The 13,817-nt window shown below is 32.6% G+C and overlaps 1 long non-coding RNA gene across 1 annotated transcript; it reads left to right on the top strand.

Moving 5' to 3' along the window:
* The first annotated feature begins 1,189 nt into the window (after positions 1 to 1,189).
* LOC143071326 (uncharacterized) lies at positions 1,190 to 6,599 on the top strand. Its single transcript, XR_012976868.1, has 6 exons — positions 1,190 to 1,240; positions 1,526 to 1,591; positions 2,021 to 3,664; positions 4,748 to 5,134; positions 5,646 to 5,692; positions 6,430 to 6,599. It is a non-coding gene; the product is annotated as an uncharacterized LOC143071326 (long non-coding RNA).
* Positions 6,600 to 13,817: the final 7,218 nt, after the last annotated feature.

The raw sequence follows: 13,817 nt of genomic DNA on the forward strand, positions 1-13,817 counted from the left end.
TCTTTAACAATAATTATATCAAGTACGTCTTACAATCACAGTCGTGCGGGATGAAGGTCGGGTAATATGGAATGTCACATGAAAATGAGGGTAAACTATATTGAACAGGAACAGTGATTTCGCCTTGCAACACAGAGTTGTTGAAAGGTTTCTAAATATGAAGAGAGCATAGTCCAAGCTTTACACGAGGCTGCGGATTAAACGTCCCCATTCTGACCGGACGTGGCTGCGTATTTACCCATTACTCACAGCTAAATGTCCCATTTTGGCGAGGGTTTAACTGTCGGACGGTAGATGATTAAGGGTGAGAATATTTCTATTCCCTTGTCACTCTTGGGAGGTTGTAATCGACGTAAAACGTTAATCAAATATCCAATTAAAATTTCTCTAAAAAAAGATATGGTGTTGCTACATTATTGTCAGTGTTATGTTTATATGTAATTATTAAAGTGTCGATTTTGATGAATTGGGAATAAAAAATGACTTTATGGCTTTAAAAAGTGACGACGTTACGCTAATTTGGAAGTTTTTTTTTTCTTCTTGATACCACTGTAACTAATGAAGAAACCCTTCTTTAAAAATACTTCTCGTTTAATTATTTTACATCATTCAAATAGTTTTCCAAGTGGCAACACCTTTCGATTTGAAATATCAACATTCTATGTACTAGATATAGAGAAATGAGTTATTAAAGATAACGTTGACATAGTTTTTGAAAGATTTCATTGTCATTGTATACATATAATGAAATATTTACTGATATTTCATTGAATACTATTTTAGCATTTTTTTAAAAAAATGATAAGAGTCCAATACGCATAGTTTTAACTAAGTTGGCATACTCATCCATAATGACGCCAAATATTTGGTGGGTGTATACCATTAATTAGTGAATAGGAATAAATTGAATAATTACTTAAAATTACAATCCTAAATTGAAAATAAAATAAACAATTGACACCGGATGTCATGTAAAATGAATAATGTTCTTATGAACATTAATGAAACACACGTTCTAAGAATGTATAAGATAGGCAAAAAAGAACCCCACAAATGTCATTGCGCTGTTTTAACTACAGGTATTTATTTGTTTTCATCAATGACCTTACCTATAAGTGACGCAGTGACAGTCGTCAACGCTTACAAACTAATGAATTATGTATTTCCTCGTTGACTTATTAATAAATATGTTTGAATGAACACTTGTTTTCAATTTGACAAGGAGTCTTTAACTTGAAAGGTGAGATCGTATAAACATTTTGACAAGGAGTCTTATTTCTTTAAATCAATTTAAAAAAAAGTTAACCTTTTTTGTTTATTTTTCTTCTTTGAATGTTGTTACGTATAAACAAACATTATTATTGTATTTAGAGAGTATGCGTTAAATTATATTATGTTCAATTTGTCTGATATTTGTTTTTGTTATATTTTAATATGATTTTGCTTCGTTAATTATCAGTTTTTAAGTGTATATGTAATATGTATATATATATTTCTTTTCTTAAAATCTTATTCATAATTTCAGTTGACAATATGACAAGAATAGTATTTTTCGTCGTCTTAGCAGTTTTGTTTTCTGTTGACGGTTCAGGTAAATAATACTTATGAAGTTTTACTAGTCTAAGTTATTGATATTATTGTTTCTTATATCTAAAAATAATACGCCTAGTTAAACAACTTAATACTCAAAATATCATCTTATCTTTTATTTCTAATGTAGCAAATATCTAAGTGCAATTAATTGTTTCCTTTAAAGATAAAAATTTAATTTCCACATTTTTTTTTCTTTGCCAATCTCAAGATTACAGCCTGTACTTTTGAAATGCGTAAAAAATCTTTTCAGCCTTCAATGTTATTTTATTGGATAAATGATAAATGCAATAAAATTTGAAGATAATAATACTTGAAAATATAATTGACAGCATTTTTATTGACAAAAGTTTTACAAGGTATTCGATGATACCTATGAAAGACGATTTGGCTACAAAATTATATTGCATTGATCTTTCTTTTATTAAAGAGTTATCTGGTCAACAACAAGAAATGCACCAAATTAGCTTCCCTTCTGATAACTTCAACGCGGGAAATGGTATTGTACAGCATCGTGGACATTTAAGTGGTGTTGATTTTAGCCAAGGAACTCTCAACAATGTGGGTAACAGAGGCGACAAACCGCAACAACTGAAACACATTTCACAACCTAGTGATGACTTTACTGCACAAGAAAAGTTATCAGAGAATCATCGTTTATCAGCTGGCGTTGATTTTAGTCAAGAAACTCTAAAAACTGTGGTTGATAAAAAGGACAAACCACAAGATCAGATAATGGATGACGTTTCACCTACTCATGGTGTATCAATTACACAGCCCGGTATGACCGTGGCTTGGCCGACTACGGGAGATGTCCAACCACGTGACCCAGTTCTTGACAATCATTTCAAATTAAGTCAACCAGGATTGAGTTCAATGCAGATGAAAAATGCAGCAAATTATGTTTTGGTTCCTAGAGATTATGTATTGGACCCTGGTGCAGATATAAATCCATTTGGCTTTAAAGTTCGTTCTCTTGTCCATTCAGCAAAACGAAACGTTGTAAAACACTCATCAACTCAAATAAAAGACATACCAAGTTCCAATTTTCAAGACCAAGTTATGGGCCAACAACATCGTCTAAGTTTATCTCCATTTCCTAATCAGCATATGTCAACAAAACAAAAAGTTGTCCATGTAGCTGAAGACTTGCCAGCTCAACACAAAGACATATCAAGTTCTAATTTTCAAGACCAAGTTATGGGCCAACAAGATCGTCTTAGTCTATCTCCATTTCTGAATCAACATGCATCAACAACACAAAAAGTTGCTCATACAGTTCAAGACTCGTCAGCTCAACACAAAGATATATCAAGTTCCAAGTTCCAAGACAATGTTATGGGTCAACAGAACCGTCTTAGTTTATCATCATATGGTAATCAACACACGTCAACTAAACAAAACGTTGTCCACGCAGTTCAAGAATCGCCAGTTCATCACAAAGACATATTAAGTTCTAATTTTCAAGACAATGTTATGGGCCACCAAGACCGTCTTAGCTTATCATCATTTCGTAATCAACACTCGTCGACCAAACAAAACGTTGTCCACGCAGTTCAAGACTCGGCAATTCAACAGAAACATGTTTTTAATTCTAATTTCCAAGATAATGCTATGAACCAACAGCGTCGTCTTCCTTTGTTGCCATTTCGTAAGCAACAAAATTTAAAGTTTGAAGCACCGTTGCCAGACAATAACTTTAGATCATCTAAATTCGATTCCCACTTTCAGCAAAGAAATCCCGAATCACGTATGATGCAAGAGCCTAATTCTGCATTTCTACCAATTGGTAACCAACAACATTTTCAGTTAAACGCACCAGTGGAACTTCGTAATTTAAAAGATATACCAGCCTCTCAAGATGCCAGAATACAAATGGGCGTTGATGAGGCATGGTCAAATCAAATCGGAAAACCGACAGAGCCTTCATTTAAAAGGAACAATATGTTTAACAATAACCTATCCAGGTTTAATGGCTTGAAGGTATTAATCGCAGAACAGAATAAAGGATCACAATTTCACCCCCGTCAGCAACGCAGAGGACGAAAAACAGTTCATAAAAAAAGACAAGCAGGTAATTTAAAACGTTGTAATGAACATTTCTTAATATTCTATATTCACAATGCAAGTTTATTATTTTCTATATGTTTATTCTTTATATCAATGTCACGTACAATACCAGGCCAATAATTTAACAAGTCCAAGTCGTTTCGAATCTATTGGCAATCATATCACACTTCCTTATTTTATAAGATTGTCCACTGTCTGGACAGAAATTATTTCAAAAGTTTTCTTGTTTTCTAACTTTAATCAATTTGGTATGTTTAATTGTTGTTTCGGTTAAATTTTATGAACAACCAAAAACTGCGTACGAATAAGAAATGTACATATTATACACAAAGACCCAGACTGTTTTGACACCCATATGTTTAGTTTCATCTTCAAATAAGAATTTTTGAAATGTACTATGTTTTATTCATACTCAGAAACAGCATTTTTCTTTTTATATAATTGGCGAATGATATTTTTTGGGGAAAATTGTACAAGTTATACTTGAAACTATCATATCAAATTACTACTAATTTCCGTAAGATTTTCGTCAACATTTTGTCCTTATTGTGTTCAAGTATTTCAATGAGAACTAGCAGTGAACAGCAATTCAAAATGTTTGGATTTTATCACAACAGCCATTTTTATTCATATGATCGTTGTTTTTTTTAAGAAAAGTACTGTTCAAATGAACCTTATTTTCAAAAACGGCACTTGAGACGAAAAAAAAAACCCCGATAATTTGGCAAATAATAGGATTAAAAAGTGTTGGAGATCATATATATAAAATGATTAAAAGAAGTTTACATAGATGTAGTTTTACGGGTTATTTGTTCGAATTTAAACACCATGATAAGATACGATACGAATATGATATTTTGGATTCACGATATAGAGCCTGTTTTTATAATTTTTTCAAGGTCCAAAAATAAAAAAAACAAAAATGTCTTAGTTATGTATATGCATCCCCAATTGATTTCCTTTGTTTGAATATTTTCTTACTTCTTTTCAGTTCTCTATCTCATTTTGTTTCATTTCAAAATCTTTGCTGAAATAATTAAGATCTATATAATAATTGGGATTAATTCAGTTGCATTTTTGTTTTCAGTTAGAAAAGTAAACCTTGCTAGTCATCGGGAAACTGTTAATTTTGCCAAGTTGGCTCCTACTCTAGCATCAGGTAGGGCTTTCCAATCTAATTCTGGCAATTCACTACATAGGAAGTCGGTTTCATCAACGCCAAACACTAAAATTGCTTCAGCTTCCAACAGACATGTAGAAGGAAGTCAATTTGACAAAAACAGAGTACCATCAGTGAGCGGTAAAACATTTGGAGAAAAATCAATACCGGCGATGCAGAACAGAGGCTTTTTCCCGCAGCAGGCAGCGACAGCAACCACCAATACGAAAGAGATTACCCGAAAACGGTTACCACCAATGTCAGAAATTTTTGGTGGAGCTTCCTTGTATAAACGTCGACCACAAGTTATTAAATGTAATTATTTATCATTGTTTTTAAATATTGATGGCGTTGATCTAAACAGTGTTCCTTGAAGCTATCAATATATTTATCCTAGATAATCATACAACTGAGTTTCTTAATATATATATCTTTATGTCGCTTTATCATCAATTTATTTTCAAATCTTTAAAAGTGACATTTTTATTTGACAATAGAATCGTCTAGATCCAAATTTCATATAAGGAAAAAACTAACTCTTCTATGAGCCACGCCTTCTATGAGCCACGCCTTTTAAATGAGAAAGACATTTGTATTACACATAACATTGAGTTAACTACTTTCAGGAGTTTTTTTTGTCCTTATCGCAAAATGCAAGGGTTTTTTTTCTTCATTCTTCAACTGTACACGTTTTATCGTAAGTTTTAATCATATCTGTCATCTATATGAATAATGAAGATAGATAACGGATTTTTACAAAAGTGTTGCATTTTGTATGTTTGGTTATTCATATAGTTTAAAATCTTTTCTTTTTATATCGTTGCAGTTTTCCATATGAATCCGAAGACGAAAGATCTATTAAGTTTCAAAGGGGTACGTAATTTATATATGACAGGAACATACTTGATAATACTTTTTTCAAAATGAAAAAAAAAAAAAAAAAAATACACATATTATATTGAGACCGCTAATATGTAGTATAATTGATTCAAGCAAAAGAAAGTATATAGAAGCATAGATGCATATTTGATAGGAAAAAAGTACTCCGAAATTTATACTTGGTGTGTACAAATGTAATTGTTTACATCTTATATCATACTAATCATAATACCTCTTTAAACAATGTTTTAAAAGAATGGAATATTCACCAAACAAAAAATGAAGATAAAAAAATCACACACAAAACGAATAGACATACTGGTTATGATTTTACATGTACCTGTATACTGAGAAACACATATTATATTTTCTTAAGTAAGGGACTTCCAGACAACGAATAACCGGATGCATGTTACAAAAGACATGAACGGTACCAGATGTGTATTTCGACGATGCATGTATCTTCATTGATGCTCGCGCTTAAAGTATTTAAAAATTTAAAACGTTTTAAAAATACTAAGTATAGCCCAAACCTGTCAAGAAATCAAAACTTTGCATGAGGAAGATTGGTCCTTAATTTAAATAATTTTCATAGAAATGTTATTTTTCATGAGAAAAGTTTTGTTACAAAGAGGAAAAAACCCAAACAAATGGAAAGATACCAGAGTATCAAAACCTTTTATAATTATCATTCTTTCTTTTGATTTCTTATATATTTATATTTTTTTCAGTGAGAAATGTTTATATTGAAAGAAAGACAACTGCGAAAATACTGTGATATCTTGATGCGAAAATCCAAAGACTAGACACTTTACTTTTACTTTTTATTTCGTTTATGCTATAACCATTGTATATAAACATATCATTATTTATTTACAAATATAAAATCTATTACCAAGAATTTTTAGTTGTCTCAATTTTAGGAATTTATTTACTTTAAGAAAAGCAGGCGAAACAGTGTGTGATAAAATTTAAAATCTAGATTAACTAGGTTAAAACCATAGTTAATGTTTTATGTTGAAACAACCTTAGTACTCTGTTGAAATGATACTGGAACAGATTTAAAAAAAATTGCCGTCTTTACAAACATTAAAGTTTCATCACTTTTACTGAAATCAACTTATTAAGTTTTATTCATACGTTGATATTGAAATTATTATCAAAGTGTGCTTTTTTTTTTATTTCAGTTATAAGTTTCAAAATCTAATAAAGAGATAAAATATGTTTTTTCTTGATTTTCCCTGAATAGGCCCTTGCTATTTCGCACAAAAAAAGGCGACCGATGACATGACGCAAAAAGAACACATACTTGTAGATCACAGCAGAACATATAAATTTGTCTACAGGTCTTCTGAAAAAGTCATTAGAGAACATATACATTTGTGTACCACCCCTGTTTAGTGTGCAATACGACATTTCTCTACTCTCGTCAGTATAATTTTTAATATTAAAAACTCCTACCTCGCACATTTAAATGCCAAGGGTTAAGAAATATTTGATCACACTGAATGCAGTGGTAGAATATATGGGCAAGCCGTATTTCACAAGCAGTGTAAAAAAAGAAAAAAGATTGAATGACTTCGTAGACGAAAACTCCATTTCCTATCTTATTCATAGTTACATGTCATAAGTCATCAGTTTAAAGTCCCTTTAAAGAGGTTGACATAGTCTTGTTATGAAGCCAAGGAAAAAGAAATGAATGTCAGTTCATTTTGACTCATTCGTTTATAATCTTAGTGTTTTGAAATGAAAAATAAAAATAAAATTTTAATTTTATTTCTGTATTTTTTCCGAATTATTGTTTCGTAAAAAAAGATATATAGATGTGACTTTTAACTTTTCTGAGTCGATTTCATTAATTAAAGTCATAAGAAACCTCAAATTAAAAAAAAATCATGCATATGTTTTTTATAACTAAATGGATAGTTTTCATTATACAACTTATGTACATATACTTTTTTTCTGAGGAAAATTCTTTGATTTGTCGACATTTAGAAGAAGTTTATTTGTTTTATTTTGCTTGCTTCCAGGAAGCAATTCGCCAACATATTTTCCGTATTCATAGTGACCTGAGCGTAACCCTCCTCGTAAAAATCCGGCGATCGCAATACGCATGGATCTGTCATTAAAATAAACAATTATCTGATTGTACATGTTAAACACGTGCTCAATACCCATGCTTTTTGTTATTTATTTACTATAAAGTGACAATCGGTAAACTTCGGCTTTAAAACACGGCATTTAATGAGCAGCCATATTTGTTAAATCGTAACAGACAGAGATAAAAAAAATGACGATTATACGATATATTTGCGTAAAAAATGACAAAATCGTGCACAGAGGACTTAGTTTATGATATATACATGCATTGGTTCATGAATTGGATAAACATTTTTTTCACCACTCACTGGTTTCATATGACTTTAATGAACTATTTTTGTAAAGAAAACAAGAGGGGCACTTATTTATAACCTTACCAGTGTTTCCTTACAATATAATTAAAATATAGAACTACGATTGCGCTTTATTATATTGAGTATAACAAAATCAAAGTTCTATATTTTAATTAGATTGATTTCCATAGAAGGAATGAACTCATGTGAATAATTCTGTCCATCATTGTTTCGATTTCAGTGTAGTTAAGGTGGAAATTAATCAACAATAACATTATTTAATTTCAGTCAATAAAAGTCAATAATAAATATTGGAGTTTTACCTACAACTTATACTTCGGATAAAAGTTTGTTTCAGAATATGCCTCTGATCCCGAAACTGGACACATATTCAATTCGTTACATATATAATAGAGTATATAGAACATGAAATAGAAGTTTTTAACGACCTTGACTGGCTATAAAGCTCTTGCACGGTCGGTATATAGAAAACAACCATCCACATTCTATATAAGTCTGTCCCAAGTCAGGAGCCTGTAATTCAAAAATAGTTGTTTGATGCTGTAAATCGTGTCTATATTTCTTTCATTGTTTTTTTTAAAAAATAAATCAGGCTTCTATTTTTTTTTTCTCGATTTAATTGTTTTACATTTGCCATTTAAGGCCAATTATAGCTATATGTAGCTAACTATGCGGTATCGGTTTGTTCTTGTTAGAAGTCGTACGTTGACCTAAAGTAGTTGACTTCTATGTCATTTTTCTAGTGGGGGATTTGTCACTTGACAGTTATTCCACATTTTCTGATTATTTTAACCAGCAAATATAATACATGTCGGATCTTCGTCTAACGACGGAACATCACAAACAAACATACAAACAAACAAACAAACAAACAAACGCATTTTTGTATTAATGTCTAAAGACCTGAGATACGATTCTGATGAAAGATGTGAATATCCAATCGAGACGAAAGGAGGTTGATTGACGTATCGTATTCAGACGTTAAAGAAACACGTCTACGTCTACTAAAGTATCTATAATACTAAAAAAAACGAGGTCCAATTTGTCAGCCCTCATGGATTAAAAACGACAAATCAAAGAACTTCATAAATAGCTAATATAGGAAAATGGTGTAGATTAAAAATTACACCACTCCAGACCCTTTTCTTTTCCACATAATTAATATTGCCAATAATTAACAGGTTCCGGGTTGAATCCGATACCGATATCAATTATTCACCTGTTACCTATTACCTTATCTGTACGTTCCGCATCTGAAAGGCGCACCACCAAACGGTGTATATAGGATTTTGCTATATACACGGGTCATAATCACAGGGTTGACACTATTCTATTCAATCGATGTCAAATTGTTCCTTATTGTAGTATTTTAATCAGTAAGACTTTCTAAGATAGCAATACGAATACTAAAAATCGGGACTTAAAATAAGGCGTATAGGTACAATTTTCATTTTTTTAGCGGGCATGACGTAAAACGGCGAATCAAATAATTCAACTTTATTTATAACTAATATGGGATAATGCTGTTGATTAAAAAATACTCCATTCCAGGTCCTTTTGTCTTCCAAATAATTAATAATACCAATAATTGATAAGTTCCAGGTCGACGGGTTCAAACAGAAAGATTTGAAAGCAGAGACAACTGTGTATCTTACAATCGGCATGACTTAATCAGATGACAATACCAATACTAAAACAAGGCTTACCCATAGTTATATACTTTAATTCAGTCACGGACCCGCGACATGACGGGTGTGTTCTATTAAGTCTTAAACATAAACAGCCACGTCTGCTAAGTTTTGTTTCTGTTGTCTTTGTTAAATTGGATAAGTGCAATAATACCTGCATGATTGAGTAAGCTCATTGAACACACAAATACATCATTGTTTTATCCTGTTAAAAAAAAGACCGATATTGATAAGGGCAATTTGTTGTCATTTATCTTATAATGATTAAATGATTCATACTGGCTAAATGGTCCAATAATCATTACTAAAGATTCTTTGTCTGTAACTTTTTTTTTCCACATCTTCTTATTTTTACGTTCGGTCGTACACATCATAAAACATTTGGTTCAACTGACTAACGCTTTTGGAGAACTGCTGTGTTCAGGTTAAATGCGAAAAGAATAAAAAGAATCGCAATTGCAAGCCATAAAGACTGTCATCCACAACTGGCAATTGTCATGGTAAGGGCAGTCGTTTGAAAATACCATAGACAACAGGCACATGCATTTTTCTGGTTCCATGGTAACGGTGGCCATTTGGTTAAACCATAAATACAGATGTCGCATATGTATATGTAACATAACAATAGAAATGTACTAGGTTTGATATAATATGCAATAAGAAAAGGCTACAGTTATGTATTTTCCTGTTGGGGTCATTGCAATGTAAAACTATTCCCTAGTTTACATGGCAGTTGCGGCCATTCGGAAATTTCATAGAGGGATTGCACATCAACACATGACAAATTAGGTTTCTGCAACAATTTCATTTAAATTGGAACAATCGTCTTTGATTTGTCACAATAGTTTTGTGTTCATGGCAATGGCAGCCATCTTATAAATGTTAAATCTGCACAGTGTACAACTTACAACTTACAACTCCCGTTAGCGCCATGTGTCGCATAGGGCGCGACGTTCTTCCATTTCGCGTTTCTGTAACTTTAAAGTTTTTTACAAGGATAGGTTGTTGGCCTAACGCTCAATCCCCAACCTGGAGAACCAGAGAATCTTTACTCAAGGTTTCTTTCCTATAGATCCATTGCCGACCAAGGCTGACGAGTCAAATCTAGCCGGCTATTAACCCATAGCTGGGGCAAGGTTGATGAGTGCTAGGGCGTATCCACACGCCGGTGGGCCTATACACTTCATCTCTAGGGTCCTTGCTACTCCGAGATCCCCTACAGTAAGGCCTAGAACACAAGGTCCTAGTTACCGTGTGCTGTCGCGGGGAGGCACTGTAGAAGTCTTGTTAGTGTAGAGGCTATGTACTGGCAGGAAAGACTTACGCACTCGGCTTTCTTTTCGCCTATTAATATAAGCTATCCAGCGGCAGTTTAAGAGTCTATGACTCCCAACTGCACTAGGCGCATACAAAAACCTATGGCAACACCACCAGCACACTGTGGTCCTCATTATTGTGCAGTATCGTCAACATTTGTTTATGTCATATCCGAGAAAAGTGTCAGACATACATTTGTGTAAGAAAAATTAATAGAAAAAGAAATGACTCCATGCGGAGTAACATAGCACATTTTGCTTGTAGCCTGGTTTTGGTACCCGAGTTAACGATATCAGCTCAGCATAAATATATTCCAGTGGGGACTCATCTTGTGGTATTGCGTTCTTGACTTTAAAACCCACATTGTTTTAATGTGAGGATCATTACTACTAGTTTTTACAACATACATAACCACCCGGAAATGGACAGGGGTAGGGATGGCCCATGGGGACTCTACTACGGATCTTTAATATATTTGTTGACATTACAAAAACATATATTGTTGTGTATAAAACTTACTGTAGACAGTATAATTCATTGACATAAAAAAGAAAATTTATAGTTAAGAATTGAGGATTTCAACCATTTATCAGATATTTGAATGATCCAAAAATGGATAACAATATCGATGACCCTTGAAACCCCAACTCTATACATATTTCAATTCATTTTACCATTTAAAAAATGTTTTGGTTAAGGAAGTACATCTTTAACAAAACAACGATATATATAGTATAGTGTATGATTGATTTCTAGAGACCTATCCTATATTTCAGTCGATTTGTCTTTCATAAAGAATTTTTTCAACTTTGTTTGTATTATTTGAGAGAGAAAAATGCTCATTAAAGGAAGTCATAAACTTTTAACTTATTTTTCAGATAAAATAAACATAAATTTCAAAAAAATCTTTGCATGTGAGAATGAAAGGCTCTAAAAATAACTCCTTCAAGGTAAACTTTATACCTGTAGCTGTACTATCATGACCACAAGATTGATATACAGCTGATTGTTGTTTGTGGTCACTATTGTCACAGTGAAGAAAGACAGAGTTCTAAAAAAAAACCAACACTGACCTATGACAAGAAAACATGTAATCATTGAACGCACATCAATACATCAGTGTTGACTGACTAGTGAAACATATAATCATCCAACCTATGATGTCTATCATGGTATTAATTTAAAGAAAAGCAGAAACAAACAACAGTAGACAAACCACTACACAGAAAACACAATATGTTCTTAGCAGTTATTTCTTTTAGGTCCTTTTTGGTCATTTAGCTCTTCATTTTATTCAATTATCATACATCCTTCACTTTCAAATAATATTTGGCTTTGATCGTTTCTGATGAAGGTAAATCAAGAAAAAAGGCTTCGAACACATACATTCTATATCGTGTTATTTTAATTCTTTCACTTTTACCGTGGAAAATAATTCACAAACCCTTCCCCAAAGTGAAACAAACCATTTTGTTGCAGTTTGGTAAGGAAATCAATATTACCCCGCTATTTTTTAACACATTGGTTTTACCTTAAACTATTATTTGCCAAACAATAACGAAGCGTGTAAGATAATTTTTATAATTAGAATACAATTCACCTCTTTTGTGAATCTAAGATAAATTACAAGGAAGTGTGTCAAATGGGTTTGCCGTTGTAGTTTGGTGGGCTATTTGTAAGTTAAATATACCTGCAAGTAATATCGGTGAAGTCTCATAAAAGTAATATTGATGGCAGTTTAAGGGAGTTTTCACATTTTAAAAACATAATTACTGAAATGGATAATTATTCAAGTTCGAGATGGAATACAACTCTGGATCTATCAGAGTGGAGTGCGGCATACTCAAAGAAGGTGTTGATAAACAGTGTTATAACTGTACTTTTCCTCCTCATTGGAATAATCGGAAATTTATTGGTCATACTTGTATATTCTTTAAGAATGAAAAAGATCATGACAGATAGATATTTCATCCCAATTTTAGCAGGATTAGATTTATTATCCATATGTATTGCCGCATCATTAAATTTATCCAAGAACTTTCGACAATATACTTTTCCCGGAAGTACGACATGTAAAGTTTTTATCTATATGGCATATGTATTCTCGTATTCGTCTCTTAATATGCTTTTAATCATTGCTGTTCATCGTTTTCAAAAGGTGTGCAGACCCTTTAAGACGCAAATGAGCATATTTTGGAAAAGACTGGCGACTGTGATATGCATCATTGGTTCCGCTATCTTTCATATTCCCTTATTGTTTTTCTATGGCACAATCACCGTTAAACACCATAATGCAGAAATTTATGGATCGCAATGCAATAAACTTCGAGATTCGAAAACATCTCACTCGTTGAAAATACACCAGCCATTTGACGTCGTCTACAATACTGGGCTGATTTTAAGTGTAACCGTGTTATACTGTTTGATCGGAAGAACAATATACAGGAAAACTAACTTGACAAAACCACATCAAATTGATGAAAACGTCAACAAGATAACATGTGAGGGAAAAACAACCAAAGGTACTCCTCCTTCATCGGAATTGCAGACGGCAGACAAGACATCGTTGACAGGTAACGAACATTCAAAAGAAATTAATGAAAGTTCCGCAAGCACATGTGGCGACAATACTACAGAGGTTGAAAGACCAAGCTGCAAAGCTGATGAACATCCCCATCGTACTAAAATTGGCAAAACAAT

Source organism: Mytilus galloprovincialis, chromosome 4 (assembly GCF_965363235.1).
Source record: "Mytilus galloprovincialis chromosome 4, xbMytGall1.hap1.1, whole genome shotgun sequence".
NCBI classification, from domain to species: Eukaryota; Metazoa; Mollusca; class Bivalvia; order Mytilida; family Mytilidae; genus Mytilus; species Mytilus galloprovincialis.